The following is a 12,223-nucleotide window of genomic DNA, read 5'->3' as shown; positions in this document are numbered from 1 at the left end:
AGCAGCAAACAAGAGGCTAGAGAATGAGAATAGAAAGAAATGAGGATAGAGGACACTATGAATGAGGTCAAACTTTGTAAATGCACGTTATTTTTCAGTTTTCTATTTGAAAGTCATGAATTGCCTGTCCCCAAAGAGGTAAAGGTATAAGCATTTGTAAGGCAGAACAAGATTTGGAATATTTCCAAGGAAGCCTCCACCAAAGCTTTTAATTTTCAGTTAGAGTAAGCAAACAATCTTTCAAATGAATGAATTAATTCTAAATTAATTGTTAGGCCTCACTCTAAATCAATGGCACGTATACTACCACTGAAAGAATGAGGTGCTCTTAGAGAGGCTAGTGGTTTGAGAAATGTTTTACATTGTGTTTGAAAATAATTAAATCCACATTTCAGTGTTAATACAATCACTAATAAAAGAATCTTGTACTCACAGAGCAAGAAGGGACTTTAGAACTCATGTATTTAGCCCTGTCCAATTAGGGTAAAAAATGAAGCCCAAAGCAATGACCTTGACTTACCTGGATCTAGAGACAGTTACTGGTCAAATTAGGTCTGCCAAAAACTTGCTTAGAAATAGACTTATGTCATAATTAAGTATCAAAATTTGTATTTTAAATATTTTTTTCTTTGGCAAGTATAATTTTCCTCTGTAAGATATTTTAAATTTATCTCTACATATTATTCAATATCATTTTTATATATTGAATGTATTTTATATTATCATTAACATAATTTATTTTTGCAAATGAAATTATACATTTACTTATTTCCAAATTAATTATAAAAGTTATCAAATGATTTCCAAAATATATGATCTTACAAAAAGAAAGAGTAGTTACCTGTAATGACCAAACCCTACGGCAGATGTTAAGATACTCGTTTTTCCTTTAGTCTATTTTTCATAAGAACATACGCATTATGTTCTTTTTGAAAACTTATGCAATGGTATTCTACATATTATTCATTAATATGTTTATTATACTATATCTTTAGTATATTGTATTATATGACTACATATTAAACTGTATCATTCTCGGTTGCTATTTGCATGTTAACTTAAACCAGTGCCTTATTGTTGATATTTTAGTTGAGTTCAGAGTTTCTACCACAAAGCAATGAAAACATTCACAGCAAAATCTTTGGAAATTGTCTTAATTATTTATCTTATCAATTCATTTCACTGTTTTTCATTTAATAACTAAAATACCAATTTACTATGATTTAGTTTCATTCCACTGTTTTTATGAATGAACAACATATTTTTCTCCCAAATTTGTTTGTTGAAATCCTAACCCCCAATATGATAGTATTAAGACGTAGGGTCTTTGGGAGCTAAATCACAGTTAGTGATGCTGAGGCCCTCACAGATGCGATTAAAAACCTCATGAAAGAAACCCCAGATTGCTTTTTCGCCCTGTTTCTGCCACGTGAGAATGCAAGAAGTCAGCAGTCTACAACCTGGCAGGAGGCCATCACCAGAACCTGACCATGCTGTTACCCTAGTCTCAGACTTACAGCCTCCAGTGCTGTGAGCAATAAATTTTGGTTGTTTATAAGCCTCCCAGTATATGGTACTTTGTTATAGCTGTTCAGACTAAGGCAACCATTATTATTATTCAACTCAGTAAAACATTTTTCCTGAAAGATGCATGTCTTTATTTTTCCGCTTACTTAATTTTTAAGCTTTTCCTTCCAAAGCATTTGCTTTGAGTAAGATAACAAAGTTAAATATATCACAAAAATATGAAAAGAAATTATTTACAATGATACACTGAACTTCTATGCTTTCAAAAGTGTTATACAAATGAACTCTGTCACAATCCTATTTTAAATAAGAATGGAATAAACTATCAAACAAGTTACTCTAATTAGGTAATAATATCTGTAATGTCAGTATCCTAAAAAAGATAAAGGCATTTTATTTTGGCTAAGCATTACCCCGGGATTCATCTTGTGTGAAGGTAGCTAGGAGAGGCTAACTCACTGTTCGTGTTTATCATGTATACCATATCTAGAGAAAAACACACACAGTTTTCCTTCCCAGATAATAAAATTATATTAAAGAATTTAATTCTCAGGCAGCTTTTAAAGAGAAATGACTGTGGGAATTTTCACATTCTTATAAAGAATCTCCATGTTCACTAGGAGGGGCCCTCTCCTTGTAATCCTAATATCAAGAGTCTCACAGGACTCATTTGTACTGTTCATAAGTGTGGGTTCTGTGGGGTTTTTTTTAGCTCATGCTTTACAAACAAATGAGCATTTTCATTTGTTTCTAATGACTTTGGTTTATACAAAGAGATCTTAAACTGTCCCCAGAGCAATCATTTTGCTGAAATGTTATTAGAACATCTTTACAAATTTAGCAACAAAAGGGGGTTTCATTAACAATGGAAGTCATTGGGAACCGAAGGCCCTTGCCATATCCGGTGCTTACCAATCCTGTTTCATTTCTAGGCATGAGTAAAAATGATCTTGTGAACTTTACATTGATTCTTCATCTGCTGCATGGATAAAAAACATGAGTTGATGGGGTGAGAAGAGGTGCTACTTGTTCTCTTCTAAGGAGCCATATAAACCTGTGCAATTGTACTTCTTAGCAGCTGCTAATAGAGTCATTTCTTCCCTGATATTTTGGGGATTTGCAGCTGAGACTGAGAATTATTTTTCAATGGACCATCAACATGCTTTAAATTATATATGTAAACATATGTGTGTTTCATTTTCATAGTAATGAAATTTCATCAAATTTGATATATCTGCTAGGTGACGGACAGCCATTGAGAAGACTGACACTTGACCAGCAGTTTTTTGTAAAGCATGTTCAAAGTATGCAGTCTTTCTCTTGATTTGAGGCTACAGACACAAATATAGAACCTGCCCTTGTTATAGGCAGCTTTGCCTTCAAAGACCTTCTTTGCCCCATATTTGTGTTAGATTCCTTCAGGGTTGTCTGTCTGTTATTTTATCCATTTGTGTTAGATTCCTTCAGGGTGGCCTGTCTGTCATTTTATCCAATATTTTATTGCCAAGTGTCCTTTCAGAATCTCTTCTTCTTGCTCTGCGTATTACCAACTTGCCATACAGTAGCTCCTTAAATATACTGCTACTTTATATCCTTTTAACTCACCCAGAGGCTGTGTTTTAGCAAGTATCACTTCAATGCTGGCGAACACAATGAATACTTATTTTCAGAAATCCAGTCTTTCCAACATCAAACATTTACCAAAGATGACTGATTAAACTGTGGATTTTTTTAAAAAAAAGTAATTAAAAAAAAAGTTACAGGTAACATTTGTGTACAGTTCAACTCTCAGAAGATTATTTGCTGGATGCCTTGGTATTACTCTGAAGCTCAATGGTTAGGCCCAGGGCATGGCAATGATACCCTCTTGAAGGGTATACAATTTTTAGTGTGATGTCAGCAGGATGGTAGAGCAGGAAGCACTGGATTCTTCTTCCCCTGACAAACACAATGATTCAGCAACAATTAATGGGCAAATTCCCTTTGTGAGAAATCCAGAAACTAATTGAAATGTTCCTGTATCATTAGTGAGTGTAAAACCACTCATCAAAGCTAGTAGAGTGATTCAGGACACACACTTATCAGAATCTCTACTCCCTAGTACACAGTCAAATGATCAGGAAGAGAATTCCTCCTCCCAGCTTCTCCCAGGGGATAAAAGAGGTAGATTCATGCATCCAGTATCTTACCATTTTCAAAGGTATCCCCAGAAGACTGGCTTCTGTCTTGCCTGCCTTGGAACTCTAAAAAGTCTAGCAAAATCTAGCCGTATGAGGGAGAATGGACGTGGTGGCTTGAGCTAGAGATGCCACATTTTTTCCCTTGTTCAGCACAGAGTAATGAGGAAAACATATCCCAATTCTTGACAGCCTCTTAGAGAGGGAGAGATTTGAGCTGTGCTTCCAGTGCTTCGATGTTTCTGGTGCTGCCCAAAGAATGAGCATTTGCTTTACTAGTCTTAGAGCTCTGACAGATCTGCCATAGCCTAGCTAGCTGGAGGAGGACAGAGATAGGAGTTTGAACTGGTAAATGTCATAGATCTTGTCTACTGCTCAGCACAGAACAAATAGAGGGAAATTCCCAGCTCTTGGCTTCCCCATAGGGAGGGAAAGAGTTGATCTGTGCATCCAGTGCTCAAACTTCTCTGGGGCACCCCAAAGAATTAACATCCTACTTCTCAGTTTTGGCGTTCTGGTGGGTCTGGGGCAGGCTAGCCACCGAGAGAAAAACAGAAACAGTGGCTTGAACTGTTAAGACACTGCAGCTTCTCCCCAGCTCAGCACAGAGCAAGCAGACACAACCACAGCTGCCTGCTTCTCCCTGGAAATAAAGACAGTAGAGGTTCCCAGAGTCTCTAGCAAGGCTATTGGGTGAGTATCTTCTTCTGTACAAGGCCAGTTTGTGAATTCGGAGAAGTAATTGATTAATGTGTAGACATCAACTGATAGAAAAAAAATAGGAATCTAGGAAAGATGTCCCAAACAAAGGAACAAGATAAAACTTCAAAAGTTGACCACTATAACACCTCCATTGAGGAAATGTCCTTCAATGTTGCTGACCTCATCTGAGGGGTTGTCCTGCCACCCAGCCCCAGCCAGGGCTCAATCTCGGGGGGCTGAGGAGCAGCAGGAGCGGGGAGGGAAGGGAGCCAAGGGATGGACATCTTGTCATTTTCTTTGAATAAATGTCACTTTTTGAGGCAAAAAAAAAAAAAAAAAAAAAAAGTTGACCATAATGAAACATATGATTTACCTGACAGATAATTCAAAATAACTATCATAAAGAAGATCCCAGAAGTCAAGAGTACAGTGCATTAAAAAATGATGATTTAAACAAGGAGATATAAAACATTTAAAAGTACTAAACAGGTAATGAAACTGAAGTACACAATAACTTAACTGAAAATCTACTATTAATAGAAGGGTTAAACAGCAGATCCGATTCATGAAGATGGATTGGTCAGCAACCTTAAAGACAAGTATTTAAAAATTTACTTAGAAGGGCAAAAATGTAAAATGATGAAAAGAAGTGAAGAAAGCTTAAGGGACTTTTGAGGATACCAGCAAGTGGACCAATATATACATCATGGAAGTCCAAGAAGCAGAAAATACAATGACTAGAGAGCTCTTTCAAAGATATAATGGCTGAAAACTTCACAAATCTGGAGAAGGAAATGGACGTTCAGAAGCAAAAAGCCCAAGCACCCCAAATAAAGTGACCTTAAGGAAATGTACACCAATACACATTATAATCAAATTAGCAAAAGTAAAAAAGAGAATTTTGAAAACAGCAAAAGGAAAGTGACTTGGCACTTGCTAAGGAACAGTTGTAGAAATATCAAAAGATTTTTCAGCAGAAATCTTGCAAGCTAGAAGGAAGTGGAATGGTATATTCAAAATGCTGAAAGGAAAAAGAAAATTGTCAAGCAAGAATATTATACAAGCAATAATGTCATTTACAAATAAAAGAAAAATAATGACTTTCTCAAACAAAAGCTAAGTAAGGTCATCACCAACAGACTTGCCTTAAAAGAAATGCTAAAGGAAATTCTTCAAGTTGAAATAAAAGGATGCTAAACAGCAACAAAATAGCCTAAGAAAGTATGAAGCTCATTGGTAAAAATCAACATATAGATAAATACAAATACTTTATTACTGTAATGGTGGTGGGTAAATAATTTTTAATTCTAGTATAAAATTTAAATGACAAAAGTATTAAAATCAGTATGACTAAAATATATTAAAAGGTACACAATATGAATAGATACAAATTGTGAAAACAATAACAGTGTGAGGACAGGAGTTAAACTGTGGAGTTTTGTGTGCATTTATGCTTAAGTTGTTGTCAGCTTAAAATAGACTGTTATATGTATACATCAAGGTAAGCACACTAATAAAGCCACAGAAGTTACACAAAAGAGAGGGAAAAACAAATCACAGCATATCAATATAAAAATTCAAAAAAAGGAAGATGGCAAGTGAGAAAAAGACAGGAATAAAAACTACGAGACCAATAGAAAACAATTTTGTTAAAATGACGAAAATAAATTCTTCTCTATCAATATTACTATAGATATAAATGGATTAAACTTCCCAATCAAAAAAAAAAGAAGCGGCTGAATGTATTAACAAAGCAAGACCTGACTGTGTAGTGTCTGTAAGAGTCTCACTTTAGCTTTAAGGACACATATAGGCTGAGAGTGAAGGTATGGAAAAAAATACTCTGTGCAAATGGAAAACTAGAAGAAAGCAGGTGTAGCTATGTTTATATCAGACAAAAAAGACTTTAAGTCAAAAACCATCAGAAAACAAGAGCACTATATTATAATAAAAGTGTCAAACCACTGGAAAGATATGACAAATTATAAACATATATACATTCAACATTAGAGCACCTAAATATATAAAGCCAATATTGACAGAACTGAAGGGAGAAATAAAAAGCATTAAAAATAGTGGAGATTTCAGTATTCAACTTTTAATAATAAATAAAATATCCAGACAAAAGATCAATAAGGAAAGAGAGGGCTTACACCACTATAAACCAAATGGACTTAACAGACATACACAGAATATCATACCCTACGGCAACAGAATATACAGTTTTCTCAAGCACACTTAGAACTTTCTCCAAGTTAGATTACATGTTAGGTCGTAAAACAAGTCTTAACAAATTTAAGAAGTTTGAAATTTTATCACATATTTTTACTCAACAAAATGAAGTGAAACTAGAAATCAATAGCAAAAAGAAAACGAAAAAATTACAAATATGTGGATTAAGCAAGACACACTTGAACAACAATTGGGTCAAGAAGAAATCCAAAAGGAAAGTAAAAAGTACATCAAGACAAACAAAAATGGATGCACAATGAATGCGCATCATAATGAAACTTACGCGATACAGTAAAAGCAGTACTAAGAGGGAAGTTTATTGTGATCAATACCTATATTTATAATGACCTGAAACTACCTTTACACCTCAAGGAGAGAGAAAAAGGACAAACTATCCACATAGTTAGCAAAAGGGAGGAAATAACAAAGATAAGAACAGAAAAAAAACAGAATAGAAAACAGAAAAACAATAGAAAAAATCAGACAAGATAAAATTGATAAATCTTAAACTGGATTAGTTTAAAAAGAGAGAAGACTCAAAAAGAGAAATGAAGGAGTAGATATTACAACTGATGCCACAGACATAAAAAGGATCAAAAGAAACTACTATGAACAATTATATGCCAACAAATGAAATAATAAAAAAAAATGGACATGCTCCTACAAAATGTAGCCTATCAAGACTAACCAATGAAGAATTGGCAAGTCTGTACAGATCTATAACTGGGATGGAGATTGAAAACCAAAAACCTCTCAACAAAGAAAAACCTAGGACTAGATGACTTCACTGAAAGGTGAATTCTACCAAACATTTAAAGAATCCTTCAATCCTGAAATTTTCAAAAAAAATTGAGGAACACTTCCAAACTTATTTTACCAACATCACCCTGATAGCAAAGCCAGGCGAAGACATAACAAGAAATGAAAGCTACAGGTTAATACCCCTATACAGAAATCCTCTACAGAATGCCAGCAGCTTGAAACCAATAGTACATTAAGGGATAATACACCATGACTGGCTGGTATTCATCTCTGAGGTGCGAGGACGCTTCCACATACAAAAATCAATTACTGTTACATATCGCATTATTAGAATAAAGGATAAAAATCACATGATCATCTCAATAAATAAAAAGCACTGACAAAATTTAACATCCTTTCATGATAAAAACAAATTCTCAACAAATAAATAAGGAATAAAAGAGAAGTGCCTCAATGTAATTAAGGCCATATATGAAAAGCCTGCAGTTAACATTATACTCAATGGTGAAAAATTGAAAGCTTTTCCTCTACAACCAAGAACAAAATCAGAATACCTCCTTTAACCACTTGTATTAAACATAATACTGGAAACCTTAGCCAGAGAAAATAGGGATGAAAAAGAAATGAAAGGCATCATAATTTAAAAAAGAGAAGTAAAATTATCCCTGTTTTGACATGATCTTATGTATTGAAATCCCTAAAGTCCACACCAAAAAACTGTTAGAACTAATAAATTCAGTATACTTTCAGGATATAAAATCAACACACAAAAATCAGTAGTGTTTCTCTACACTAACAATAAACTATCTGAAAAATAACTCAGGAAAGCAATCCCATTTACAACAGCACCAAAAAATAAAATAGGCTGGGCATGGCGGCTCGTGCCTGTAATCTCAACACTTTGGGAGGCCATGGTGGGAGGATCACTTGAAGACAGGAGTTTGATACCAACCTGGGAAACAGAGAGGGACCCCATCTCTATGAAAAAAATATATATAAAAATAAACTTTCAAAAGAATAATATACTTAGAAGTAAGCTGAACTAAGGAAGTGAAAAATGTGTGTACTAAAATCCATAAAACATAGATGAAAGAAAATAAGACAAATGGAAAGCCATCTGACGTTCATGGATTGGAATAATTAATATTTTAAAATTATAATACTATCCAAAGCAATCTACAGATTCAATGCAATTTATGTCAAAATTCCAATGACATTTAAAAAATTCTACAATTCATGTGGAACCACAAAAGACTACTTTAATAGCCAAACCTATCTTAAGAAAGGAGAACAGTGCTAGAGGAATCATACTTGGTAATTTTAAAATATGTTACAAAGCTACAGTGGTCAAAATAATATGGTACTATAATAAAGACAGACATATACACCAGTTAGACAGAATATAAAGCCAAAAATAAATTCACAAATATATGCCCAGCTGCTCTTCAACAATGGGTGACAAATATACACAATAGGAAGATGATAGTCTTTTCAACAAATTGTTCTGGGAAAGCTGGATATCCACATGTAAAAGAAATGATGAAATTGGACCTTTGTTATATACCAGACACAAAAATCAATTCAAAATGAATTAAAGACTTAAATGGGATCCCAAACAGTAAACTTCTTAAAGAAAGCATAGGGGAAAACTTCATGACATTGATCTTGGCAATGATTTCATGGATATGACATCAAAAGCATAGGCAGCATAAAAATAAATTGTGGAATTGCATCAAACTAAAAAGCACAGCAAAGGGAACAATCTACAAAAGTAAAAAGGCAACCTACAGAATGGGGAAAATGTTTGCAAACCATATATCTGAAAAAGGGTTTATCTCCAAAATATATAAGACACTCCTTCAACTCAACAGCAAAACTATATATACATATATAGGTTTTTTGTTTTGTTTTGTTTTTGAGATGGAGCCTTTCTCTTATTGCCCAGGCTGGAGTGCAGTGGCGCAATCTCAGCTCAGTGCAAGCTCCGCCTCCCGGGTTCATGCCATTCTCCTGCCTCAGCCTCCTGAGTAGCTGGGGCTACAGGCGCCTGCCACCACATATTTTTTGTATTTTTTGTATTTTTAGTAGAGATAATTTACTAGATTTAGTAGAGATTTACTATAATTTACTATAATTTAGTAGAGATAATTTTTTGTATTTTTAGTAGAGACAGGGTTTTACCGTGTTAGCCAGGATGCTCTCGATCTCCTGACCTCGTGATCCGCCTGCCTCGGCCTCCCAAAGTGCTGGAATTACAGGCATGAGCCACTGCGTCCGGCTGCACAACGATATTAATCCGATTACAAAAAGGGGTAAGGATTTAAAAAATCTTTTCTCCCCAGATGACACAGACATGGCCAACAGGTATATGAAAAAAAGTCACTAATCACCAGGAAAATGCAAATCAAAATCACAATGAAATATCACCTCACACTCAGGATAGCTATTATCAAAAACCAAAACACAGCAAATGTTGTCAAGGTTGTGGAGAAATCAATACCCCTCCACACTGCTGATGGGAATGCAAAATAGTGCAGCTGCTATGGTAAACAGTATGGAATGTTCTCAAAAAACTAAAAATAGAACTACAATATAATCCAGCATTCCATTTGTGTATAGTTATCTAAAAGAATTGAAATCAAGATATCAAAAACATATTAGCATTCCCAAGTTTGTCACAGCAATATTCACATTAGCCATGATGTGGAAACAACTTAAATGTTCAACAGATGGATGGGTAAAGGAAATGTAGTGTATACATACGATGAAATACTTACTATTCAGCCTTTACAAAGAAGGACATTTTTCAATATTGACAATATTGATGAACCTGGAGGACTTTATGCTCAGTGAAAGAGACAGTCACAGAAAGACAGATATGATTCCAATTATATGAGATATTTTAAAAAGTGAAGCTTATGAAATTAAAGAGTGGAATGATGGTTGCCAGGGGCTGGGTACTTTTACGGGTAACTGTAGTATATGGCACCGGTATAGTATGTGGTACTCAAGTGCTTTCCGGGCAACATAGTTTAGTGTATTCTGTTACATTTTTTTCTATATTTCTATGTGCCTTTTCTTCTTGAACATTGATATTGGAGGTTGGTTCTATACGTGATAAAAATCCTGACTTAAGGGGCTTTATCCCTATATTCTCTCTGGTATATTGATATCTTAGAAAGTAAACTGTTACTATAATATCATGCTTAACATTAAGGAAATGTACATTGATTGGTGGGTTAGTGATTTCACTAGATATTTTATTGATTTTTTCTTGCAAGTTTTATTCACTCTTTTGGCAAAAGTAGGGCGATAAGGCAGTGTTGTGCTCTGTAGCCTATAATATATGGAGGAAAAGACCCACTCTCTTTTATAGCTATTGATTTAAGTTATTAAAGATGGAGGCATCTCTGTAATCTTAACCAGAACTGAGCACATCCTTCAAAATGTGGTGGCAATGCCTTCCTTAGTGATTTCAGGGATGCCCTGTGTCAAGCTGGTCGTAAACACAGCAGAGAAAACATGTCACCAGTAATTGAGAAGGCTTTTTTTGGTACTTTTCACAGGGCTTGCAGCGGCGAGATGGAAAACAGGAGAAAGATGTGAAGCTCTTTAATGGTTTATTCTATGTCTGTATTCCTTTTGTTTCATTAAGAACAAATCAAACAAAATGCTTTCTAATGCCACAAAGCAAAAGGGCTTCAGTTAACCAAATTAAAGTAACTTTTCTCCAAATACTTTATTTGTTGAAAAAGACAGAATAAATTTAGCCTTTTCTGGGAACATGAATTTTGTATGATACTTTCTTAGAATTCTACACACCTGGCATAGTGCCACAATATCCTGATTGTAGCCCTTCTTAGCTGCTTAACAAAATGAGATTCAGATTATCTTACTGGCAGTTATTCACACAATTCTTCCTGTTTTCCAAATGCTCCTTTAATCATAGCAGTATTTTAATCATCAAGGTCCTAAATCTTTAAAAGGCATTGTTTGCTTTTGCTATCCAGAGAAAGCAGTATGTAACTGCCACATTCAAATTAGTAATGAGAAATTTGATAGTAGATGAGTGAATGTTGAAAAAAAGCAAAATTAAATTTTGAAACTTTAAAAAAAAGTATTGGAGCATTTTTCAGAGAAGCGTATTAAAAAGTCAGTAAATATAGGGTACATACCAAAACTTAAAGAAATAATATTTAGTAAGAAAAATCACTATGACAAAGTAGGGATGCAAATTTAAAACTTAGGAATAGCCAACTCTAATTAAATGTACTGTTTCCCACTATAATATTGCATTTCGGATCAAAGTCAAATTTTAGTATATTTTAAGTTATTTTATAAACATAAGAAAAAATAACTTTCTACTTATGTTTTGGTATCTGTTTATTACCTATATTTATAATCTTCTAGGTCTCCAAAATTTGCAGAGTTGCTTGAGAAAATTACTTATAAAGTTATCTAAGAATTTAAGAGAAAATGTTTCTGTTCTATCCAAATTAATTAGTCTCCTCAACTGGTACTTTCTCGACATTCTTGGGTCTACCAATTATGAGAGCAAAATCTTTGTGTAATAAACATACTAAAGTTGGTGAAAAGATAAAGTGCCTTATTTTCATGGGTTTGTGAAGCCTTTATGTTACTATTTTTGTTTAAGTATAGTAAAGAGTGGAAATAATAATTATGTTCAAAACTACCTTTGAATAAAATACACTATTCATTCAGTGAGAAATATTTTGAAAATATTATTACTATGTAGTATTCTGTTTCAGGTAAAATCTAATTAGCAAAATAATCTTTTAAAAAACTGACTGTAGTAAAGCAAG

General features: G+C 34.1%; 1 protein-coding gene across 1 annotated transcript in view; it reads left to right on the top strand.

Moving 5' to 3' along the window:
• The window catches only part of TRHDE (thyrotropin releasing hormone degrading enzyme), a 427,994-nt gene that overhangs the window by 402,525 nt on the left and 13,246 nt on the right, over positions 1–12,223 (top strand). The window lies entirely within an intron of this gene.

The sequence above is a fragment of the Rhinopithecus roxellana genome, chromosome 10, assembly GCF_007565055.1.
Source record: "Rhinopithecus roxellana isolate Shanxi Qingling chromosome 10, ASM756505v1, whole genome shotgun sequence".
NCBI classification, from domain to species: domain Eukaryota; kingdom Metazoa; phylum Chordata; class Mammalia; order Primates; family Cercopithecidae; genus Rhinopithecus; species Rhinopithecus roxellana.
Note: the sequence above shows the minus strand (reverse complement) of the source record. Positions and strands in the feature narration are given on the sequence as shown.